The 23,913-nt window shown below is 42.2% G+C and overlaps 1 protein-coding gene across 2 annotated transcripts in view; it reads left to right on the top strand.

Annotated features, from left to right (window-relative positions):
* GRID2 (glutamate ionotropic receptor delta type subunit 2) overlaps positions 1–23,913 on the top strand; it is a 2,335,100-nt gene that overhangs the window by 424,072 nt on the left and 1,887,115 nt on the right. The window contains exon 1 of one of the 2 annotated variants that reach the window (XM_033958346.1): positions 15,454–15,621. The exons of the other annotated variant lie outside the window; for it this stretch is intronic. The gene's annotated coding sequence lies outside the window, so the exon portion shown is untranslated. Of the gene's footprint in view, positions 1–15,453; positions 15,622–23,913 lie in introns of those variants that run through there. 2 annotated transcript variants of the gene reach the window in all.

Below are 23,913 nucleotides of genomic sequence, written 5' to 3'. Positions count from 1 at the left end.
TCTACCACTCTCTGGGTGAAGAAGAACTTCCTTACGTTCATACAGAATCTATCCCCTTTCAACTTTAGAGAGTGCCCTCTCGTTCTCCCTACCTTGGAGAGGGTGAACAACCTGTCCTTATCTACTAAGTCTATTCCCTTCAGTATCTTGAACGTTTCGATCATGTCCCCCTCAATCTCCTCTTTTTGAGGGAGAAGAGGCCCATTTTATTTAATCTCTCACTGTACGGCAACTCCAGCCCCTTAACCATTTTAGTCGCTCTTCTCTGGACCCTTTCGAGTAGTACCATGTCCTTCTTCATGTAAGGTGACCAGTGCTGGATGCAGCACTCCAGGTGAGAGCACGCCATGGCCCGGTACAGTTGCATGATAACCTCCTCCGATCTGTTCGTGATCCCCTTCTTTATCATTCCTAGCATTCTGTTCGCCCTTTTCGCTGCCACCGCACATTGTGTAACTCTTGATCATATTTAATCGAAACAACCAATTGAATATTATCAGTAAAAAACTGAAAATCAATTTTCCAACTATCCAGTAATTATACTAAAGGTATCAAGTAGAAGTTAAAAAGAATAGGTGAGAGGAGTGATCCTTGAGGAACTTCTCACTTCAGTACTTCCTGAGGAGAAAGTTCATGATTATGTACAATGATAGAAATAAGACTCAAACCACTTCCATATCACTGATTGAATACTGATATCATTAAGATATTGCATTAGTTTCAGATAAGATACTCTATTGAAGGCTGCTGTAAAATCTAGATGTACCCAAAGGGCATTGATTTGAGCTTAACAGTGATAGAAAAGTTATTATTTATAAGAGACTTTAGTTTGCATCAGCACTTTTAGTGATAAATCTATTTTTATTGAAATATTTTGTCTGCCCTGCTCTAGAAAATTCTCTTGTCGGCAGTGTGAGAGAATATGACTGACTTTAAATGATGCCTTCAAATGTCTTCATTGATCCCTGATGACAGTAATTTAACTTTTATAATGCTATCATATAAACAATATTTTTATAGCAGCATAATTAGTGTGGACAAGTTACATATTTTTAACTTCCAGTCTCTACCTCAAAGCTTAACTTGGATTGTTGTCAACAGTCACACTTTAACATTAATCTTTAATTTCATGACATTTAATGAATTCCCAAGATCACCTATCAAAACATGGTGGAAAACACGTTTTCCAGTCGATATCTAAAACTACATATAAGGTCAGCAGTAATATATGTGATGTAACTTTTATTGTTTGTTTTGATTATCCATGTAATATTTAGGGTTTTTTAAAATTTTACTTTATATAATTATTATTTTCTTTTTTTTTACATTTTGGAAAACTATTATCAGTAGCATACACTATTTTGCCTTATTTCAAGTTAAACCAACATGACAACGGAAATAATATTTCAAATGAATGCAGACCATTCATCAGCAATGGATACCATCTGCATTTTTTTTTTTTTATATCAGTATTAAATCACAAGGAAAACATACTGGTTCCCTAGCATATGAGACTGAATTGTTGTAAGATATGGATCAGACCAGGGTCAGGTTTAAAGTTAACCAGAGAACAGTTAAATGTTGCCACTCTCTCTATATAACTGATGCATCTGCTTTGACCCATTCAAATAACGGCTTTAGCAAGCTAATTTAAAAGAAGTTATATATTCACTGACAGCTGATAAACGTATAACTTCTCTAGTTATAGATTTTCAAATCTTATATGGAGTGTATTGGCTCAAAAATCAGAGTGAATGGCTTTATGATATCCATCTAAGGAGGGACCAATTTGTAGTGGAGCAAGAGCAAACCATCAAATCCATATCACACTGAATTCTATAAATGGTGCTGAAAAATCAGCACTAAACTGAACTAAAACTTAGCTTTTTATACTGGTTCTTCAACCAAAATGGAACTCGACTCAGTTAAAAGTACCTAAAAGAAATACAAAAAAAATAAAAGAGAAATAACAAACTCAAAAAATATTAATGCAAATGATTTCCAAAGTGTTTAGTCATAGAGCCCCTGCCGTTCCAGCCACCGGGGATCACCGACGCAACCCGACTTTTGAGTCGGATTTTTCTTCAGCCCTTGAGGGCCACCGAAAGCCTCCCCCCCCCCCCCCGCGACTTCCTAGGCAGAGGAAGGAGGAAGTTTCTGCCATCTTGTCCCTCCTTCCTCCGCCCGACGCCGTGCAAGCAGGAGGACTCTGCTCTCTCATAGAGCCCCTGCCGTTCCAGCCACCGGGGATCACCGACGCAACCCGACTTTTGAGTCGGATTTTTCTTCAGCCCTTGAGGGCCACCGAAAGCCTCCCCCCCCCCCCAGCGACTTCCTAGGCAGAGGAAGGAGGAAGTTTCTGCCATCTTGTCCCTCCTTCCTCCGCCCGACGCCATGCAAGCAGGAGGACTCTGCTCTCTCATAGAGCCCCTGCCGTTCCAGCCACCGGGGATCACCGACGCAACCCGACTTTTGAGTCGGATTTTTCTTCAGCCCTTGAGGGCCACCGAAAGCCTCCCCCCCCCCCAGCGACTTCCTAGGCAGAGGAAGGAGGAAGTTTCTGCCATCTTGTCCCTCCTTCCTCCGCCCGACGCCGTGCAAGCAGGAGGACTCTGCTCTCTCATAGAGCCCCTGCCGTTCCAGCCACCGGGGATCACCGACGCAACCCGACTTTTGAGTCGGATTTTTCTTCAGCCCTTGAGGGCCACCGAAAGCTTCCCCCCCCCCCCAGCGACTTCCTAGGCAGAGGAAAGAGGAAGTTTCTGCCATCTTGTCCCTCCTTCCTCCGCCCGACGCCGTGCAAGCAGGAGGTCTCTGCTCTCTATCAGAGCCCCTGCCACTCAAGCAACCGCGGACCGCCGAACGCCGAGCCCCTGCCTCTCCAGCCACCTCTCCAGTGAACTCTGAACACAACCCATACAACCACTCTCACAACCAACTCAAATAACTACCAAACCGCAATCTTCACAAATATAAAAAAAAAAAAAAAAAATGGCACTGCGTACACACAACCTCATTCTTGCCTTCATACTAATTGCCACATTTATAGCAAAATGGAAAACCACAGGCTACTAAATACAAACCATCCCTATACTAACAACAACACACAGACCTGTTCAACATACCAGAAAACTGCATACCACTAGAACGCTAACTCCATGCCCACTATCCAGCCAAGCCAGCATCCCCACCATCTGGGGAAAAAGACCCCCACCAAAACCTAACTCAAACACACAAAAATATCAAACCTCACAAAGAACTATCATCAATACAACCACTACACCAACCACAAAATACACTACAATTGCTTGCGCATATATGAACATCAGATCCGTCAGCCCAAAGGCAGAACTAATCAAAGATTGGCTGACCAAAGACAATCTAGGCTGTCTCTTCCTAACCGAAACATGGCTCACCTCTGAGTCAGATCCAAGCATCACAGAATTCTGCCCCAAAGGATATAAACTTGAAGTAGTATGTCGAGAAAACAGAAGAGGAGGAGGTCTAGCAATCATAACAAAAAACAATCTCAACATCGACGTACTGACCAAGCACTCCACCCCTTATCTTGATCTGCTAGCCTGCCAAATATCTGACAAATCACTCAATGGAAACCTGAACTGTCTTATTTGCTACATTACACCAGGTAAATGGAACACTTCAAAACAAGAACTTGAAGAATTCATCTTCCAGAACTCACTCTCCTCCACACATAACCTGATCCTCGGAGACTTAAATCTCCACTTAGAAGATCAATCATCCAAACAAACAACAGATATACTCTCATACCTCAACACTTTATCCTATCAAATTCTCAACCCAGAACCCACACACGAAAAAGGTCATCAACTTGATATAGCAGCTTACTCATCTCCAAATCAAAACACACAAAACATCTACATCTCAAACGGGTCCTGGCACCCTACTCTATGGTCAGACCATTTCAAATATTCATTCACCATCAATTGGGCTCAAAATAACAACAAACCCATCCCAAAGAAAACACTCATCAAATTCAGACCGAAAATCGAACCTCACACATTCTGGAACACAGTTGACCCCGAAATCGACCCCAACAACCCCAAAGAATTCATAAACAGCTGGCGGACCCTCAGTGAATCCACACTAAACGAACTTGCTCCAATAAAAAACAAAAACAAAATAGACAGACCATCTAATAAATGGTTCGACGACGAACTTCTACAACTAAAAAGAAAATGCAGACAATTAGAAAGGTCATGGAAAAAACAAAAACACAACCACATCAAAGATGAATTGAAAATCCAAATCAAACAATACAATACCAAACTGAAGGAAAAACGAAAAAACTACTACTCCAAACTCATCAGCACCGAAAAACCAGACACAAGAATACTTTTTGACATCTTAAAAAATCTCACCGATACCAAACCATTTCTCGCCACCCAAGGAAACCAAACTCCCACAGCCACCCAATTAGCGGATCACTTCAAACACAAAATCATCACAACCAGATCCACATTCAACAATTCGAGAACCAACATAGAAGAAATACGAATCAATCCCAAAACAGATGAAGCAATACCAGCAGACAGGATATGGACAAACTTCCCAAAGTTACAATGGTCAGACTTGAACAGGCTTTACAAAAAATACAGCAAATCCTCATGTGACTTGAACAACTGTCCCTCATACTTACTAGCAACAGCTTCCACCAAATTTAAAGCTAGCCTCACACTATGGCTTCAAACAACACTAAGTGAAGGTCATTTCCCACCGGAATTAGGAGAAATCATAATTACACCTATCCTAAAAGATCCCAAAGGTCCTATAGATAATCCTGCAAACTATAGACCAATCGCTTCAATCCCTCTATACATTAAAATAACAGAAGGCCTTGTCGCACAACACCTCTCCAACTACCTTGAAGACCATCACATACTACATCCATCACAATCTGGATTCAGATCCAACCATAGCACAGAAACTCTACTGGTATCACTATTAGACATTGCACGACAACACCTCAGCAAAGGAAACAAGCTGCTTCTCATTCAACTCGATCTTTCTGCGGCATTCGACCTAGTTGACCATCACACACTACTCCAGATATTAGACGCAATAGGAATCTCAGGTAATGTTCACAAATGGTTCCAAAGCTTCCTCAAAACACGAACATACAAAGTCAAATCAAAAGAGCACATATCCGAACCATGGTCAAACCCATGTGGAGTACCACAAGGATCACCATTATCACCCATATTATTTAACCTCTTCATAGCATCCCTAGGCATAACCCTAGACGCCCTAAACACAGTATCATTCAGCCACGCAGATGATATAACTATCCTCCTACCCTTTAATATTCAAGACCCCTTATCCACAAACCACCTGAAAATGATAATGGAAACGGTAGAAAAATGGATGTCAAGTCATAAACTAAAACTGAACTCGGAAAAAACTAAATTCCTACTACTGGAAAGGGAAAAAAAACCTTCTCTCACAGAACTAGAAGTAAATACAATCAAGTACCCAATGCAAAGCACACTCAAGATCCTGGGAATTCAACTAGACAGAAACTGCACAATGCAGTCTCAAATCCACAAAATCATCCAAAGAGCATTCTTCACAATACGTAACCTAAGAAAAATAAGAAAATTCTTCAACAAAGATCAATACAAGATATTAGTACAATCCCTAGTACTGAGTATTGTAGATTACTGTAACAGCCTATACCTATCATGCCCAAATTACATGATAAAACAATTACAGACAGTTCAGAACACAGCCCTCAGAATCATCTACTCACTAGGCAAATATGACCACATCACCAAAGCATACCTAGATTCACACTGGCTACCAATAAAAGCAAGATCCCAGTTCAAATTCTACTGTCTACTATACAAAGTAATACATGGAACAGCACCCAGCTACCTAAACAACAGACTACACCGTAACCTCTCACACAGATTAAGGAGAACTCAGAGCCTATTCACTCACCCCCCTCTCAAAGGAACACGACGAAAGAAACTATATGACAGCCTTTTAGCGACACAGGCAGCAAAGATCGATACTACCATCACCAATCTACTGACCAAATCAATAGACATTAAAGCTTTCCGAAAAGAAATCAAAACTCATCTCTTCAAAAAACATTTCACATCATCATAACCTCACAAAAGTATTAGAAAATGCTCTCATGACTACCCTAACACCACCACCAGCAACACCCGAATCCGGACAGTATTATCTCTATTCGTCTAAACAGCAGAATCCGGACAATATTATCTCTATTCGTCTAAACAACCTATCACTATCTAATATCTACTACCAATTTATCCTGGAAAAGTCCAGAACAACAATTGTAACTTAACGCATTCTTGATTATATGTACTGCAATGCTACTGGAAATGTCCAGTCTTCTAACTTGTAATCCGCTTAGAACCGCAAGGCACAAGCGGAATAGAAATCACTAATGTAATGTAATGTAATGTAATGTAAATAGAATAGTTTATAAAGATTTGCGAAAAAGTTGAAAAGGACGCACTATAAATGGTTCATATAAAATCCAATATAAAAGGTATTGCAAACTAATGCCACAGCTATACTTAAAATGTCAGGCAGTGGAAGGAACCTACAGAGTATCTAACAATCACAAACATATGGAGAAAAAAAGCCGCAAACTTAAGTAGCACTATAATATTGTCATTCTCACCTCGGCCATCATTGATTGACTGGGCATTTAGGCAAGTTGGAAGCTATGCTTAGGGTCAATTGAGCAGATAACAGAAGCTGGTAGAGAGCAAGGGTACAACCCATCCAAAAATTCCAGCACTACTAATGTTCTTTCTGCAGCAAAAATGTTTATTAAAGGCAAAACAAAATACAGTCAAACCTCGGTTTGCGAGTAACGTGGTTTGCGACTGTTTTGCAAGACGAGCAAAACATTTTTGCAAATCGTGACTCGCAAACCGAGCGTTGATTCGATTTGCGAGTCCCCCCCACCCGCAAATCGGCATCGCCCCCCCTCGCAAAATCAGCATCCCCCGCCCGCCCGCCCAAACTGAAGCCTTACCCCCATCTGGCACCTGCACACAGCACCAACCCACAGGAAGTGCCAGTGCCCGAAGATCCTGCCTCTTGCTGGACTCGTTCTCTCCGAGATTCTCGGAGAGAACGAGAGCCAGAAGGCCTTGAGCAATGCACAGATGCTCAAGACCCAGTCCGGCAAGATCTTCGGCACCGGCACCTCCTGTGGGTTGGTGCTGTGTACCGGTGCCAGATGGGGGTAAGGCTTCAGTTTGGGCGGGTGGGGGATGCCGGTTTGCATGGGGGGGGGCGTTCACGAGGGGGTGATGCTGGTTCACAGGGGGGGGGGATGTGGAAGCGCACCAGTGGCCTCGGAGGTGGAGGGTCTTTTGGGGATGTGGTGAGGTGGGGTGGAGCAGCGCCAGTGGCTGCGGGGGAGGGGGGAGGAAGAAGTGGAACCAATCAAGCGAGTTTCCCTTACTTCCTATGGGGAAACTCGCTTTGCTATACGAGTAATTTGGTTTACCAGCATGCTTCTGGAACGATTTATGCTCATAAACCAATGTTCCACTGTAAATGGTTGAGAGACAGTATTCAGAATAGTACAATGATGGTACTCAAAGTCTCTGAGCTTCAATCAGCCCTTTTCACCTCTGGTCTTATTGTCATGAAAACAAAAGAAAAAACAAAAGAATGACAAAAAAACACTTTCTTTTATATTGTCAACTTAGCACCTCAATTTTATCTAGTCTTTAGGAGCCAGTATCCTTGACTTAAATCAGTTCTAGGCTCCTTACAAGGAATGGCAGGCCATTGGCTTAGCTATGCTTCTGCCATCACTTTACACTTGCAGTTCATAACACTTTTCTTAGCCTTACAGCCAAGCTTTGGCACTGATTTTAGCCAGTCCATTATACTTCTTTAAGCTGTGTGGGCAAATTCTCCACAACAACCATCATCAGTATTTCTCTTTACATCTGTAAACCTGAAAACACCCCAGATCCCTTTTGAAAGTAAGCTCAAGGGATTCTGCTCCCCAAATTCTTAGATGTAGTGAAACCGCCCAACCCCTTCAGGTTATAATGTGAGAAAACTTCATGCTACTGCATCATCATTAAATAGCCTTTTAGTTAAAGGAATTTGTGCTTTCTTTAGCTTCACTCCACAGCTGTTAGCTAGCAAAGTCCCAATTCACTGTTGCCATGTAAATAAGCCTTTGGCCTTTATATAGCACCCAGCTAGCCCTTTTCCAAGCCTTTTACTTTAGGAGCTTCTTTAAACCAAGTGTTGGTAAAACACATCGGCAACATTAGCTACTGAGCACACCACTGCACAGACTACAATTTCTCCCACAGTTGACAGTTTTCACCCTAGAATCAGTGCTTTATGTTTTCTAAGCATTCCTTCTAGCAAAACACTTCTATTAAGAACATAAGAACATAAGCAATGCCTCTGCCTGGTCAAACCCGAGGTCCATCGCGCCCAGCAGTCCGCTCACGCGGCGGCCCAACAGGTCCAGGACCTATGCAGTAATCCTCTATCTATACCCCTCTATCCCCTTTTCCAACAGGAAATTGTCCAATCCTTTCTTAAACCCCAGTACCGTACTCTGCCCTATTACGTCAAGTTTCAAGTTTCAAGTTTATTCAAATTATTTGATGAAACGCTTTTCAAATTACAAAGCGTTTTACAAAAATAAAAATGAGATTTTAAAGAAATCACTGATACATAATATTTATAACTAGACCAACAGGGGTAATTAAACTTGAGAAACAATAGGAATGGAGGGCAGAAATACAATTTTTCAAGAAAAGTACATAAAAGGAAAGTACATTGGGAGGGAAGCGCATTCCAGGTATCCACCACCCGCTGAGTAAAGAAAAACTTCCTAGCATTTGTTTTGAATCTATCCCCTTCCAATTTTTCCGAATGCCCTCTTGTTCTTTTATGTTTTGAAAATTTGAAGAATCTATCTCTCTCTACTTTCTCTATGCCCTTCATGATCTTGTAGGTTTCTTTCATGTCTCCTCTGAGTCTCCGCTTTTCCAGGGAGAAGAGCTCCAGCCTCTCCAATCTTTCAGTGTATGAAAGGTTTTCCATGCCCTTAATCATTCGTGTCGCTCTCCTCTGAACCCTCTCAAGTATTCCCATATCCTTCTTAAGGTACGTTGACCAATACTGAACACAGTACTCCAGGTGCGGGCGCACCATTGCCCGATACAACGGCAGGATGACTTCTTTTGTTCTGGTCGTAATACCATTTTTAATAATACCCAACATTCTGTTTGCCTTCTTCGCGGCTGCTGCGCATTGCGCCGTTGACTTCATTGTTGTATCCACCAGTACACCCAAATCTCTTTCAAGGTTACTTCCCTCTAATACAAATCCCCCCATTTGGTAGCTGAACATCGGGTTCTTTCTCCCTATATGCATGACCTTGCATTTCCCTACATTGAATTTCATCTGCCATTTATTCGCCCACTCCTCCAGTTTGTTTAGGTCCCTTTGTAGGTCCTCACACTCTTCCGTAGTTCTAACCCTCCTACAGAGTTTAGTGTCGTCCGCAAATTTTATAACTTCACATTTCGTCCCCGTTTCCAGGTCATTTATAAATATATTGAACAGCAGCGGTCCAAGTACAGACCCCTGCGGAACTCCGCTCGTGACTTTCCTCCAGCCCGAGTAGTGACCCTTCACTCCAACCCTCTGTCTCCTGCCTGCCAACCAGTGTTTGATCCATCTGTGTACGTCCCCTTCCACCCCGTGGTTCCACAGCTTCCTAAGTAGCCGCTCATGGGGTACCTTGTCAAAGGCCTTTTGGAAGTCAAGGTAAATGATGTCTACAGGTTCCCCTTTGTCCAACTGGCTGTTTACCCCCTCAAAGAAGTGCAGTAAGTTTGTTTGGCACGATCTTCCCTTGCAGAAGCCATGTTGGCTCGCTTTCATCAGCCCATTTTTTTCGATGTGCTCACAGATGCTGTCCTTTATCAGTGCTTCTACCATCTTGCCTGGAACCGATGTCAAACTTACCGGCCTATAGTTTCCTGGGTCTCCTCTTGACCCCTTTTTAAAGATAGGTGTAACATTTGCTATCTTCCAGGCCTCCGGAATCTCTCCAGTTTTCAAGGATAGGTTGCAAACTCGTTGGAGTATTCCCGCTATCTCATTTCTTAGTTCTTTTAGTACCCTAGGGTGGATTCCGTCCGGGCCTGGTGATTTGTCGCTTTTCAATCTATCTATCTGTTGGAGGACATCCTCATGGCTCATCTCTATTGCTGACAGTTTTTCTTCTTGGTCACCATGGAAGATCACGTCGGGTTCCGGTACACTGGATGTGTCCTCGCTTGTGAAGACTGACGAGAAGAATTTGTTTAACCTGTCGGCTACCTCTTTTTGCTCCTTTATTACTCCCTTTTTGTCTCCATCATCCAACGGTCCTACTTCCTCCCTCACTGGTTTCTTCCCCTTAACATATCTGAAGAATGATTTGAAGTTTTTTGCCTCCCTGGCCAGTCTCTCTTCGTATTCTCTTTTCGCTCTCCTAACCACTTGATGACATTCTCTTTGGCGTTTCCTGTGTTCATTCCAGTTTTCCCCAGTTTGGTCCTTTTTCCATTTTCGGAATGATTTTTTCTTGTCTCCTATCGCTTTCTTCACCTCATTGTTTATCCATGCGGGGTCTTTTGTTCGTTTTTTTTTTTTTGCACCCTTTTCTAAATCTGGGAATGTACATATGTTGTGCTTCTTGCACTGTGCCCTTGAATAGAGACCAGGCTTGCTCTACAGTTTCTGTTTTCCTTGAGCTGTTTCTAAGTTTTTTTCTTACCATTGCTCTCATAGCATCATAGTTCCCTTTCTTGAAGTTGAACGTTGTCACTGTGGTTCTCTTCCCTTTTGCTGTACTTACTCCTAATTTGTACTGGATCATGTTGTGATCGCTGTTTCCTAGTGGTCCTACTACTTCCACTTCTTTTGCAGGTCCCCCTATTCCGTTGAGGATTAGGTCAAGAGTGGCATATCCTCTTGTTGGTTCCTTGACAAGCTGATCCATAAAGCAGTCCCTCACAGCCTCTAAGAATTCTGTTTCCCTCACACAGTTTGAGTTTCCAATATTCCAGTTTATCCCGGGGTAGTTAAAATCTCCCATTACTGTCACATTCCTGTTGTTGCCTTCCCGCCTCAATTCTGCTGCCAGATCTTTGTCGTTTGCTTCCGTTTGTCCAGGTGGACGATAGTATAGACCCAATCTTATGTCAAGGCCACTTTTTCCTGGTAATTTGACCCATAATGACTCCAGCCTTCCGCCTTTGGTTCTATATCCACTCCGGACGAGGGAATGGTGTCTTTTATGTATAGTGCTATTCCTCCACCCTTCTTGTGGGTCCTGTCTCTTCTATAGAGTTTGTACCCTGGCAACACTACGTCCCACTGGTTATCCTCATTCCACCATGTTTCCGTGATTCCAATGATGTCTAGGTTTTCTTTTTTGGCTATGGCTTCTAATTCTCCCATTTTGGTCTTTAGGCTCCTTGCATTAGCGTACAAGCAATTTAAGTCCTGGTCTTTTCTTTTTTCTGCTGGTTTTACATGTGTTTTGCTCCTCTTACTATCCCCTAGTTGGGCTGCCAGTCCCTCATTTCTGTTCCTTTCTTCCTCATTTTTTGGTGTATCTTTTCTGTTCCTTTCTTCCTCATGTTTTGGTGTATCTTTTTCGTCTGCAACCTGATTTCCTGATCTCTCCTGTTCCTCTAATTTTATCTGTTTGCCCTTTTTGTTGGTCAACAGCTTCTGTTGTTCGTCTCTTGCCTGTTCCCAGCATTTTTCCCGCTCAGTATCTTCTTTGGATACTCTTGTCCGAACCGTCGACGTCAGGTCGACTATCGGCTTTCCCCTTCTTCTCAGTTTAAAGCCTGCTCAATTCCTCTCTTGACGTTGTTTGCTAGCAGTCTCGTTCCTGCCTTGCTCAGGTGTAGTCCGTCCCTCCTGAAGAGCTTGTTCTTCCCCCAAAAAGTTGTCCAGTTTCTTACAAAAAGGAATCCTTCTTCTTCGCACCATCTCCTCAACCAAGCGTTTATTGCTTGTAGCTCGGTCTGCCTCTTCACGTCTGCCCTCGGTACTGGCAGAATCTCTGAGAATGCTATCTTCTGTGTCCTCAGCTTCAGCTTCAGCTTCAGTTTCCTTCCTAGGATCTTGAACTGTTCAATTAGCGTAGTCCTGCTGTAATTTCTCCTGTTGACATCATTTGTTCCCACGTGGATTATCACTATTATATTATTTCAATATTGTAGCCTTTCCTACTTTAAATCAGCTCTCCACAGGAATACATTCAGTGTAACTTCCATTGCAATCCATTGGTTCAGCTTCATCTTCAATTATATCACTCTTGGAACACACCAACATGTGGTCCTCCTCATATTCTACATTTGGATAACCTATTTTAGGCTCTAGGAGATACATGGATTGCTTGACCTTCTCTGCTTTATCCTTGGCATTCATCTTCGATGAAGCAGACCCAACAAATCATAAACCTACAGAATACAGACCCATATATCCACTTCTCTTCAAAAAGCCCCATAATCAAATTTGCCACCGTTGGCGCAAATGAGGCACCCATTGCAACCCCGAAACATTGTTGATAGTGGATCTCCTTGAACAAAAAATAATTTTTAGTCATAGCAATTCTGCTTATCATTTACAAAAACTCAGTGGGTACTACATGTGGTCTTGGTCTCTCCTCCAAAGCAGCTTTTAACACTTCCAAGGCCTCTTCCTGGGGGATGGAGGTATACAAGGAGGTTACATCCATAGTTATCAGATATGTAACTTGGGTGGCTTTGGTTTCCCATGTTCACAATAATTGTAAAAAATGGGTTGAGTCCTTCAAGAGGGCTTTAACCTCTTGTACCAATGGGCTCAAATGTATGTCCACATATTTAAACACGCGTTCAAGCAATGAGCCCTGTGCAGAGACTATCTGTTGACTCTCTGGTGGACTCTCTGTTATTATGAATTTTTGGCAGAAGATATAACACAGGAGTAGTACACACTTTAGATGTAAAATATTTATATTCATGCTGAATGAGAAACTTGCTACTCAATCCCTCCTCCATCTTATCCCTCACGAGCTCATAAATTTCATTTGTGGGATCTTCTTGTAACTTCACATATGTGTTATCATCTTCCAATTGACTAAAAACTTCATCTTGATATTGCTGCTTATCCCAGAGAACCACCACTCCCCCTTTATCTGCTCTCTTAATTACTATTGATTGTTCTCCCTTCAATTTTTCCAAAGCTCCTCTCTTGTATATTCATATTATGAGTGTATTTTGCTGGAGCTCCCTCCAATTTCTCCACCTCATGTAATACTGCCATTCTGAAAGTAGGACTGAATCCAGGGGTCCAGATGGCATCCAGGAGGGCTTATCTTTAACTACAGATCTGTCTGCTGTGCCTGTTTCTCTCAAAAATAAAATATGCAATTGCAAACGGCGAGCAAATCTTTCTAATTCTACTCTGAATTGGAAGGGTTGATGATTTTTGGTAGGGACAAAAGACAAACCCCTGGCTAATACACACTCTTCCTGTTGAGACACCTCATAATGTGATATATTTACCACAACTGATCCCTCCGTGCCTGTGACTTGGTTTGGGGTTTGTTGCCCTGCCCCATCTTCCTCTCCCTCTGGAATTTGTCTGTCTTTTGCGTGAATCCTCGTCTGAGTCATCATCAGTTGTGTGTTGAGCTGGATCCCCACTGGCACTTGGCTCTCCAGATGACAGGGTGACATAATGGTTTTATTCACAGTTCCCTGCTCACTGGAGTCCCTCTGCTTCATCCATATAAAAACATATCCCAAATTGTAATCCCGTTGATCTCTCTGGAACTTCTTTATTTTCTGTACGTACAACTCACCCCTAAATTTATCCATGCTGGACTTTAATTCTTTATGTTTTTCCTCATAGCCCTCCTTTGCCCAATATGCGCCCTGGACAATCAAATTTTAAAGTGTGGGCGACACAAACCAGTGGCCAGTAAGACCAAACGCTGTTAAAAAAAACCCAGCCCATCTGAATGACTCGCAACAAAAAATTAAAATGTCCTACCAAAGGTTGAATTTCTCTGAGGATCAACTTATGTTAAAAAAAAAAAAAAAATGCAGCAATCACCTGTACTGTGGCCCGCACCTTTTCCGTTGGAGTCGGGACTCCATTCTCATGGAATCCAGAGATTGTATAAAGCATCAACAACATACATTAATTTTAATACAGGACAATTAAAGGGGAATTATAAATATGGTCTTGCCTATGTTCCTTTTTCATAGTATTTTTCATAGATCTTTCTGTTCATGGCCATCCCACTAGGTATGGTAGGATGTGAACCAGCAAGAAAATGCTATTTTAAATCCAACCTGTTTTTATCACCATTGAACACATATGTGTCACAATCCAAGAAAAAGTATCAAGTCTTCATTGCTGCTTAATTTAAAAATGAACTTTAAACCTGATCATGGCAATCTAAAACATGTTTTTCCTATAATTGCAATATCTCTGGCATATGATATGATAGAAAGATATACTTTGCTGCATATGAATTTTCATGCACTTTTTGGAAGACAGTATAACTCCATTTCTAAGACTTGGTGCCTCTTCTCAGATTGTTACACATATAAGACTTAAGGAATCAGAGCATTGGTATGATGTTTAAGTCCAATCAGCTTTGAAGGGGAATTGAGGAGAGGAGAGCAGCTTTGGGTGGGAATTAATTTATGGAACAGCTGGGTTGTGAGAACACTATCTGCCCACCAGCTTGAGGTGAATATGGATGGTTGAGATTTGGGAGGTGTTTGGTTTGGGTGCTATTTTACTAGTATATTGGAGGTGGGGGGAGTTTGAGAGTTTTGTTGTGACAGGTTTTTGTAGACAACTATTTTAGGTAGAATTGATTCAGAGAGTTGTGAAGAGATTTGAGTTGGGGTTGAGAGAATGATTCATGTGCAGCACCATCATGGTCTTTTTGAGAGGAGGGCAAAGGCAGGATCTTGCATTACTGCTGATCATTCTTAAAATGTTAATGTTGGTTCATTGCCAACTAATGAAAGTGTTGTTATTGTCACAGGGAACCCCCTGTAAAGGCAAAGGAATCCTTGCAGTGCCCCAGAACTAATGACCAAAGTAAGGAATTGCCCCAGGAGAAAACAGTAGATAAACCTAAAATTCCTCCTAGGGTACTGCCAAGAAAGAAAATGCCTTTGCATAGCAGTGCACAGAAGGAGATAGAGACTCCACATGCCTGTTTACCTTTTTCTAAGCAGCAAGTGAAAAGCAAGGTAACAGGACTACAAATCCCTTCAAGCCAAGGGCAGAGAATTCCTAAAGCCAGGACTGGAACAGCTTCAGTGCTTAGCAAATCCAGAACTGGTTTGAGCCAGCTCAACATGCACCTGAGCTCAGAATTAGCCAGAACTAAGGGCACAGGCAGGGTGGGGTTCCTAGTTGCAGGCAGCCACACACTGAACCACACAGGAGGAACCCAGCAGGGAGAGAGAAGGGAACCAAATCTTTTCTGCCAGGAAACAGAAGTTCACCAGAGCCTTATACTCAGAAGGGCAGGTAGGTCTTCAGGATTGGAAGGATTTTGTTGAAGACTCATTCATAAAAGAAAATGAATGAAGCTCAGAGTATGGAAGAAATGAGTGAGGATTTTTCATACACTACTGACCCTAAATTAATGGAGTGGGGCTGAGGCACAGTAGGAAAAGTTTGGAGTTTATCAAAAGGAAATTGTTGGTGAATAATTTCAGACTAACCAGGCTGTATTATTTAAAGCCTCTGACTGAAAGAGGTTGGTTTTTTTCTCACTTCTTGTATGAAACAAGCAGAAAACTGCACAGCCTAAATTCAAGCAGGACTGAGTTGTTTTTCTGTGATGCTGTTTGCGGGAAGAGTATGAAAATCAGTTACCTAAGGCACTGCTGGTCACAGGACACTGGGGAACTCTTTATTCAAAATCTAGTGGGATCTTGGTTGGGATTTTTGTACACCAAAATCTACAGGGTGGATACAGATCCCAACACCTCTGGGGGGTATTCTGGCTAATAAAACCCCAAGGTGAACTTTTCCCCAGTGAAAGGACTTAAGAGAAGTCATAGCAGAATCTGTTTGAACAAGCCAGGTGGCAAACAGTGGCTGGGCAGAGAAGGGCCTAGCCCAGTGTGGCAGGTGTAGGCCTCAGAGCCTCTGAAAGGGCCATTAAAAGGCTGAAATAGAAGCCAGTAAATGGCAACAAGCCAAATAAAGGAAACAAATGGATTGTTTGGTTTGTATTTTGTGCAAGAACTATGGTTTCCTTGTATTTTTTGAACTCATTTATGAATTGCTACTAACTTGAGTTAAATGCACCAAGACTGGTGTGAAATAAAGATTTATGTTGTGGCACCCAGGTGTTTGCCACTATTTTTGAACGTTATTGCAGTCCTTCCCAACTATCCATATCTCGCTTTCGCTCTGTCGAGATCTGTTTGGCTTAGGGTATTGGCCCCTGGACACGTCCCATCGGCCACACCCAGTCACACTATGTAAGAGTATTAAATGTTATACAGTATAAATAATTTGAATTGAAATAGTGGCTGTGTATTTAATCATTAATAAAGTTGCAACCGGTTTTGCTAACCTTTGTCCTGGGCTGAATATTTGATATTTCATTAAAGTGAGAAGTTCAGATATTCAAGTGTCTATGCTATGAGCTATTTCCCTGTGACATTAGTTTAATAAGAAAATGCAACAATGATGTTGTATTATGTGAGCTCCCATTTTGAAATGGGAATCAATTTTAGAAATGGGAGACCAGATCAGAATGTTCAAATTTCTCCAGTATTATACATAAGGCTCTCCCAAATGCTGAATCATTTGTAACATATATATCAGGGATGAGCAGTCATTAATAACAAAGAAAATATCAACTACATTTGGCAAATGTAACTTCCTGGGTAAAGGACACAACCTCTTGTAATGTAACATAGTAGATAACGACAGATATAGGCCCGAATGGTCCATCCAGTCTGCCCAACATAATTCAATTTAAATTTTTTAACTTTTTTCTTCTTAGCTATTTCTGGGCAAGAATCCAAAGCTCTACCCGGTACTGTGCTTGGGTTCCAACTTCCGAAATCTCCGTCAAAATCTACTCCAGCCCATCTAAACCCTCCCAGCCATTGAAGCCTTCTCCAGCCCATCCTCCCCCAAAGAGCCATATTCAGACACAGACTGTGCAAGTCTGCCCAGTACTGGCTTTAGTTCAATATTTAATATTATTTTCTGATTCTAGATCCTCTGTGTTCATCCCACGCTTCTTTGAACTCAGTCACAGTTTTACTCTACCACCTCTCTTGGGAGCGCATTCCAGGCATCCACCACCCTCTCCGTAAAGTGGAATTTCCTAACATTGCTCTTGAATCTCCCACCCCTCAACCTCAAATTATGTCCTCTGGTTTTATCATTTTCCTTTCTCTGGAAAAGATTTTGTTCTACGTTAATACCTTTCAAGTATTTGAACGTCTGAATCATATCCCTCCCCGTCCCTCCTTTCCTGTATGGTATACATATTCAGGGCTTCCAGTCTCTCCTCATATGTCTTCTGGTGCAAGCCTATCATTTTCGTTGCCCTCCTCTGGACCGCTTCAAGTGTTCTTACGTCCTTCGCCAGATACGGTCTCCAAAACTGAACACAATACTCCAAGTGGGGCCTTACCAATGACCTGTATAGGGGCATTAACACCTTCTTCCTTCTACTGACTATGCCTCTCTTTATACAGCCCAGCATCCTCCTGGTAGCAGCCACCATCTTGTCACACTGTTTTTTCGCCTTTAGATCTTCGGCCACTATCACCCCAAGGTCCCTCTCCCTGTCCGTGCATATCAGCTTCTCTCCTCCCAGCATATACTGTTCCTTCCTATTATTAATCCCCAAATGCATTACTCCGCATTTCTTTGCATTGAATTTTAGTTGCCAGGCATTAGACCATTCCTCTAACTTTTGCAGATCCTTTTTCATATTTTCCACTCCCTCTTCGGTGTCTACTCTGTTACAAATCTTGGTATCATCTGCAAAAAGGCACACTTTTCCTTCTAACCCTTCAGCAATGTCACTCACAAACATATTGAACAGGATAGGCCCCAGTACCGAACCCTGAGGGACTTCACTACTCACCCTTCTTTCCTCCGAACGACTTCCATTAACCACCACCCTCTGGCGTCTGTCCGACAACCAGTTTCTAACCCAGTTTATCACTTTGGGTTCTAACTTCAGCCCTTCAAGTCTGTTCAACAGGCTTTGCTGAAATCTAAGTAAATTACATCTAGCATATGTCCTTGATCCAGCTCTCCGGTCACCAGGGCAGGATTAATTTTTCGAAGGCCCCTAGTCACCTAAGTACACTGCCCCTCCCTCCCCCGCCCCACCCATGCCCCGCCCCCATTTATCTGTTTTCTTATTTACTTCTTTATTTCCACTTGTATTTCTTTTTTTTTTTTTTTAATTCAAAACAAACAAAGATTAGCATACCAGGGCACAGCTTTTCTTCTATGCAACTCCCAAACATCTCTGAATAAATCCCCCTTCCTTGCCTTCCCACCTACTTACCCAGGACTTTAACTCTGAACCCTTTCCATGCATATATAAAAGTGTACAAATATTTGTAAAGCAGTAATACTATCCAAAATATGTCTATATTAATAACCAAGTATACAACGCCTCTCAACTGCCTCACTCTACATCAATCAACTGTAACCCATATGTTCAAAGAAGCATGGGATGAACACAAAGGATCTAGAATCAGAAAATAATATTAAATATTGAACTAAGGCCAGTACTGGGCAGACTTGCATGGTCTGTATATGGCTGTTTGGGGGAGGATGGGCTGGAGAGGGCTTCAATGGCTAGGAGGGTGTAGATGGGCTGCATTAGGTTTTGACAGAGATTTCGGCAGTTAGAACCCAAGCACAGTACCGGGTAGAGCTTTGGATTCTTGCCCAGAAATAGCTAAAAAGAAAAAATTTAAAAAAATTTAAATTGAATCAGGTTGGGCAGACTGGATGGATCATTCGGGTCTTTATCTGCTGTCATCTACTATGTTGGTATGTTACTATGTATAAACAACTAAATCTGAAACTCCTCTAGCATGTTCCACTCCATGTATGTTAACTTGCAATGAAACAACAAGGCAAGCAGTTCACCAAAGAATCCAACATGAAACAAAAGAAGATTGGTAGAAAAATAAAGAGATTCAAATCAGGTTAATTCAAGGTGCTCCCAAGAACCATGCCTGATGCATTTTGCCAAACAAGGCTGGTCAACGCTAACAAAAAAAACATGTCTTTCATACAAACAGAACACAAAAAACACCTTTGCATAGTATGAAATATGTAATCACAAACTAACCTTTCCCTCTTTTACAAAATTGTAGTATGGTTTTTAGCCACGGCCAGTGCTAAAATATACTCTACAGTTCTGTAAAAGGGGGGATAAAATATAAATACGTAGACAAAGGTTAAATAAAACCACCAAGAAGTTGGACTCTGCATACAATGCAACACCACAGAAACAGTGATGTCCCCTAAAGCAAACAGTGATGTCCCCATCTTCTGTCCTTCTGTACCTCTTTCAGAAATTGTCTGCCTCTCCCTTCCATCTCTTCTTCCCCGCCCCCCAATCAATTGGTGTGGCATTCATCATCTTCTCTTCCCTGCTCGAATGGTCTGGCATCTCTCTCCTCCCCTTTCTTCTCCCACATCCCCATGATCGGGCATTTTACTCTCTTCTCTCCCTTCCTCCCACTTCCATCAGCATCTGCCCCTTTCTGTCCTTCCACCACCCTTCCATACCACCCTGCCACCTTTCTCTTCCTCCACCACCCTTCTATACCATCCTTCTCACAACCCTTCCATACCACCCTGCTCCCTTTCTCTCCCTCTAGCACCCTTCCATCCTCCTTTCTCTCTCCCCCATGGCAACGCCTCTCCCCCACAGAAACAGCAATGCCCCCCCCAGCAACGGCAATGGGCCCCTCCATAGCAATGACAATGCCCCCCCCCCCGCAGTAACGGCAACGGGCCCCACTGCCCACAGCAACAGCAACACCAACGCGGCCGAATGTGTTACAGGAAAGTCCCACGATGACTGCTTCTGCCGGTTCAGCCCCCTCCGAAGTCATTTCTTCCAGAGCAAGTAAGTGACATTGCAGAGGGCTGAACTGGCAGAAGCAGTCATCGCGGGACCTTCCAGTAACACCTGGCCACATTGCCATTGCTGCGGGCGGGCGGTCCATTGTCGTTACTATGTGTGTGGGGGGGGGCCGTTGCCATTACTGTGTGGGGGGGCCGTTGTCATTACTGCGGGGAGGCCATTGCCATTAAAAATAGCAAGGTGAGTCGCCCTCCTTCAGCGGGCCCCCCTCACAGTTTCGGGCCCTAGGCACGTGCCTACTTAGCCTAGTGATTAATCCGGCCCTGCCGATCACCCAATCAAAAAATTCAATCAGGTTTGTTTGACACAATTTACATTTTGTAAAGCCATGTTGCCTCGGATCCTGTAACTCATTAGATTCAAGGAAGTACACTATCCTTTCTTTCAGCAACATTTTCATTATTTTTCCAACAACCGAAGTGAGGCTCACCGGCCTGTAGTTTCCCGCTTCATCCCTGTGACCACTTTTGTGAATAGGGACCACATCCTCTCTCCTCCAATCCCCGGGAACCATTCCCATCTCCAGAGATTTGTTGAACAAGTCTTTAATAGGACACGTCAGAACCTCTCTGAGCTCCCTCAGTATCCTGGGATGGATCCCATCTGGTCCCATCGCTTTGTCCACTTTCAGTTTTTCAAGTTGCTCATAAACACTCTCCTCCGTGAACGGTGCAGAATCTACTCCATTTTCTCGTGTAACTTTGCCAGACAATCTCGGTCCTTCTCCAGGATTTTCTTCTGTGAACACAGAACAGAAGTATTTGTTTAGCACATTTGCTTTCTCCTCATCACTCTCCACATATCGGTTCTCAGCATCTTTTAGTTTAGCAATTCCATTTTTCATCTTCCTCCTTTCACTAATATATCTGAAAACATTTTTGTCTCCCTTTTTTACATTTTTAGCCATTTATTCTTCTGCCTGTGCTTTCACCAGACGTTTCTCTCTCTTGGCTTCTTTCAGTTTCACCCTGTAGTCCTTTCTGCACTCCTTCTTGGGTTTTTTTTATATTTCACGAACGCCAACTCTTTCATCTTTATTTTCTCTACCACTAGTTTGGAGAACCATATCAGGCTTCCTTTTTCTCTTGTTTTTATTTTTTTTCTTCACATAAAGGTCCCTAGCCATTTTTATTGCTCCTTTCAGCTTAGACCACTGTCTTTCTACTTCTCTTATGTCCTCCCATCCTAACAGCTCTTTCTTCAGGTACTCTCCCATTTCATTAAAGTCCGTACGTTTGAAATCTAGGACTTTAAGCATTGTGCGGCCGCTCTCCATTTTAGCAGTTATATCAAACCAAACCGTATGATGATCGCTACTTCCCAGGTGAGCACCCACTTGAACATTAGAGATACTCTCTCCATTTGTGAGGACCAGATCCAATATCACTTTTTCCCTCGTGGGTTCCGTCACCATTTGACTGAGCAGAGCCTCTTGAAAGGCATCCACAATCTCCCTACTTCTTTCCGATTCCGCAGACGGAACATTCCAGTCCGCATCCGGCAGGTTGAAATCTCCCAACAGCAGCACCTCCTCTTTCCTTCCAAACTTTTGGATATCCACAATCAGATCCTTATCAATTTGGTGCGATTGAGTTGGAGGTCTGTAGACTACACCCACGTAGATAGAAGTTCCATCTTCTCTTTTCAGAGCGATTCATATCGCTTCTTCCTCTCCCCAGGTCCCTTGCATTTCGATCACTTGGATATTGATCTTTACATAGCTACTCCTCCACCTTTTTGACCATCTCTGTCCTTCCTAAAAATATTATATCCTGGTATGTTTGCATCCCATCCATTGAACTAAACTGGTAAAAGTGGAATAGAAAACCAGATTAAGATAAAATAACAAATGAAAAAAGGTAGGGTTTTTTTTTTTTTTTTAAATGACAACCTCTCTACCATTAAATCTTTACCTCCCCCCCTCCACATGATCCATGGCTCCCTACCATAATCCAAGGATCCCCACCTTACTATTCTCTGACACACATACACCTAACCCACACACAAATTCCCATGAGCCCCCTGGGCCTGACTGAATAAATCTGGCATTTTCAGTGGTTTAATTTGGGTGGATACCACTACAGAATACCCATATAAAGATAAGCAGCGTGGAAACCTTAGCCTGAAAGTAACCTAAACCAAAGAAATGCTAGAATACCTAGACATGAGGAAAAATAGAGGCAATAATAGCTCAGTACAAGTTGCTGATGAGGCTTCATTTGAATTACTGTGTTAAATTTTGGAATACCATGTATCAAAAGAGGCTTGAGGCAGTCCAGATAAAAGCAACCAAAATTGTGTGAGGTCTTTCCCATAAGATATATGAAGAGACTGATGAGTACCTAGCATGCTATTCTCATGAGCTTCAATACAATGGATGCAAACTAAGGAACTGAGGTCTGCAGAAACATTTGTATCACTTTGAATGTGCAGAAAAAATGTTCTCTTTGCAGTTAAGATTTACAGAGTATGGAAACCATGAAATTCTTTTCTAAAGTTGCCTTTAATGAAATTGGAAAATTATGCATATTTTAGCATTTCAATTGAATTATGAATGCTTATGAAAGATGCATAAATGGTTAGTTTCTGAGGCTGGAAACTTTAACAATTGCCTCTGCTGTTCATCAGTTTCAAATGTGCTAATTCAATCTTTTTATATATTGTGTAGCCTTCTACTCAAATGTTCTTTGTGCTTGATACAACATGCTTTGCTTTTCCAAGAAATAGAAATCATGAACTATATATAAAGGATAATGATGATGCATCGTTTTTATGTGCATATGTATTTCTGTGAGAATCCCATCATGCATAAAAAGAAGTTCCCTGAACTTTATGCAATCATAATTAAATGTTACCGTTTCAGTAGCTGCTATGCAGTAAGGGAAAATAGCATGCACTCAGCATATACTAAGAGGTAATTCTGTATAGGTCGCCTAATGTTAGGTGCTTAGGCCATGGTTCTATAAATGGTGACTAACTCTGTAGGCACCTAGCAAAACAGTATCTGTCACATGTTGGTCAAAGTTAGGCACCGTTTGTAGAATCACACCTAGCGGCGCCTAAATCAACTTATATGCTGGTATATGTCCCAATGATAGGCACCGGTATATTAAACCAAAATCCGCCTCAACCATGCATACTTTTCATGTAGGTGCCTTGATGTAGACACCTATTATAATTTTGTAGGTGCCTACTGAGTTAGGGAACTCCCGGCAAATTCATTTTTTTTAATTGGTTAGCACCGATTAAGGCACTTTGTATCTGGCTGAGATGATTCAACATGTTTTTTTGTTTGTTTGTTTTATTCAATATTTTTAAATATTTTTAACATGTTTTACTTCAGGCTTTGGAAGGAAATGTGATCACAGACCGCGAATATAGGGCTCCTTTTACAAAGGCGCGCTAGAGCTTTAATGCGCGGAATAGGGCGGACTGAATTGCTGCGTGTTATAGCCGCTCCACCTCCTTTTGAGTAGGCGGTAAATTTTCGGCTAGCGCATACTATAGCGCACGCTAATCCGGTGCGTGCGTTCTGATAGATGTTGGCATTGTCATCTTGAAGTAGGGACTTTAGATCATTTATTGTTCTATTGTCCTTTTATTATGGCTTTCTGGAAATCAATTTGGGGCTAAATTATAACAGCTTGTTAGAAAATCATGTG

Source organism: Geotrypetes seraphini, chromosome 1 (genome assembly GCF_902459505.1).
Source record: "Geotrypetes seraphini chromosome 1, aGeoSer1.1, whole genome shotgun sequence".
Lineage (NCBI taxonomy): Eukaryota > Metazoa > Chordata > Amphibia > Gymnophiona > Dermophiidae > Geotrypetes > Geotrypetes seraphini.
Note: the sequence above shows the minus strand (reverse complement) of the source record. Positions and strands in the feature narration are given on the sequence as shown.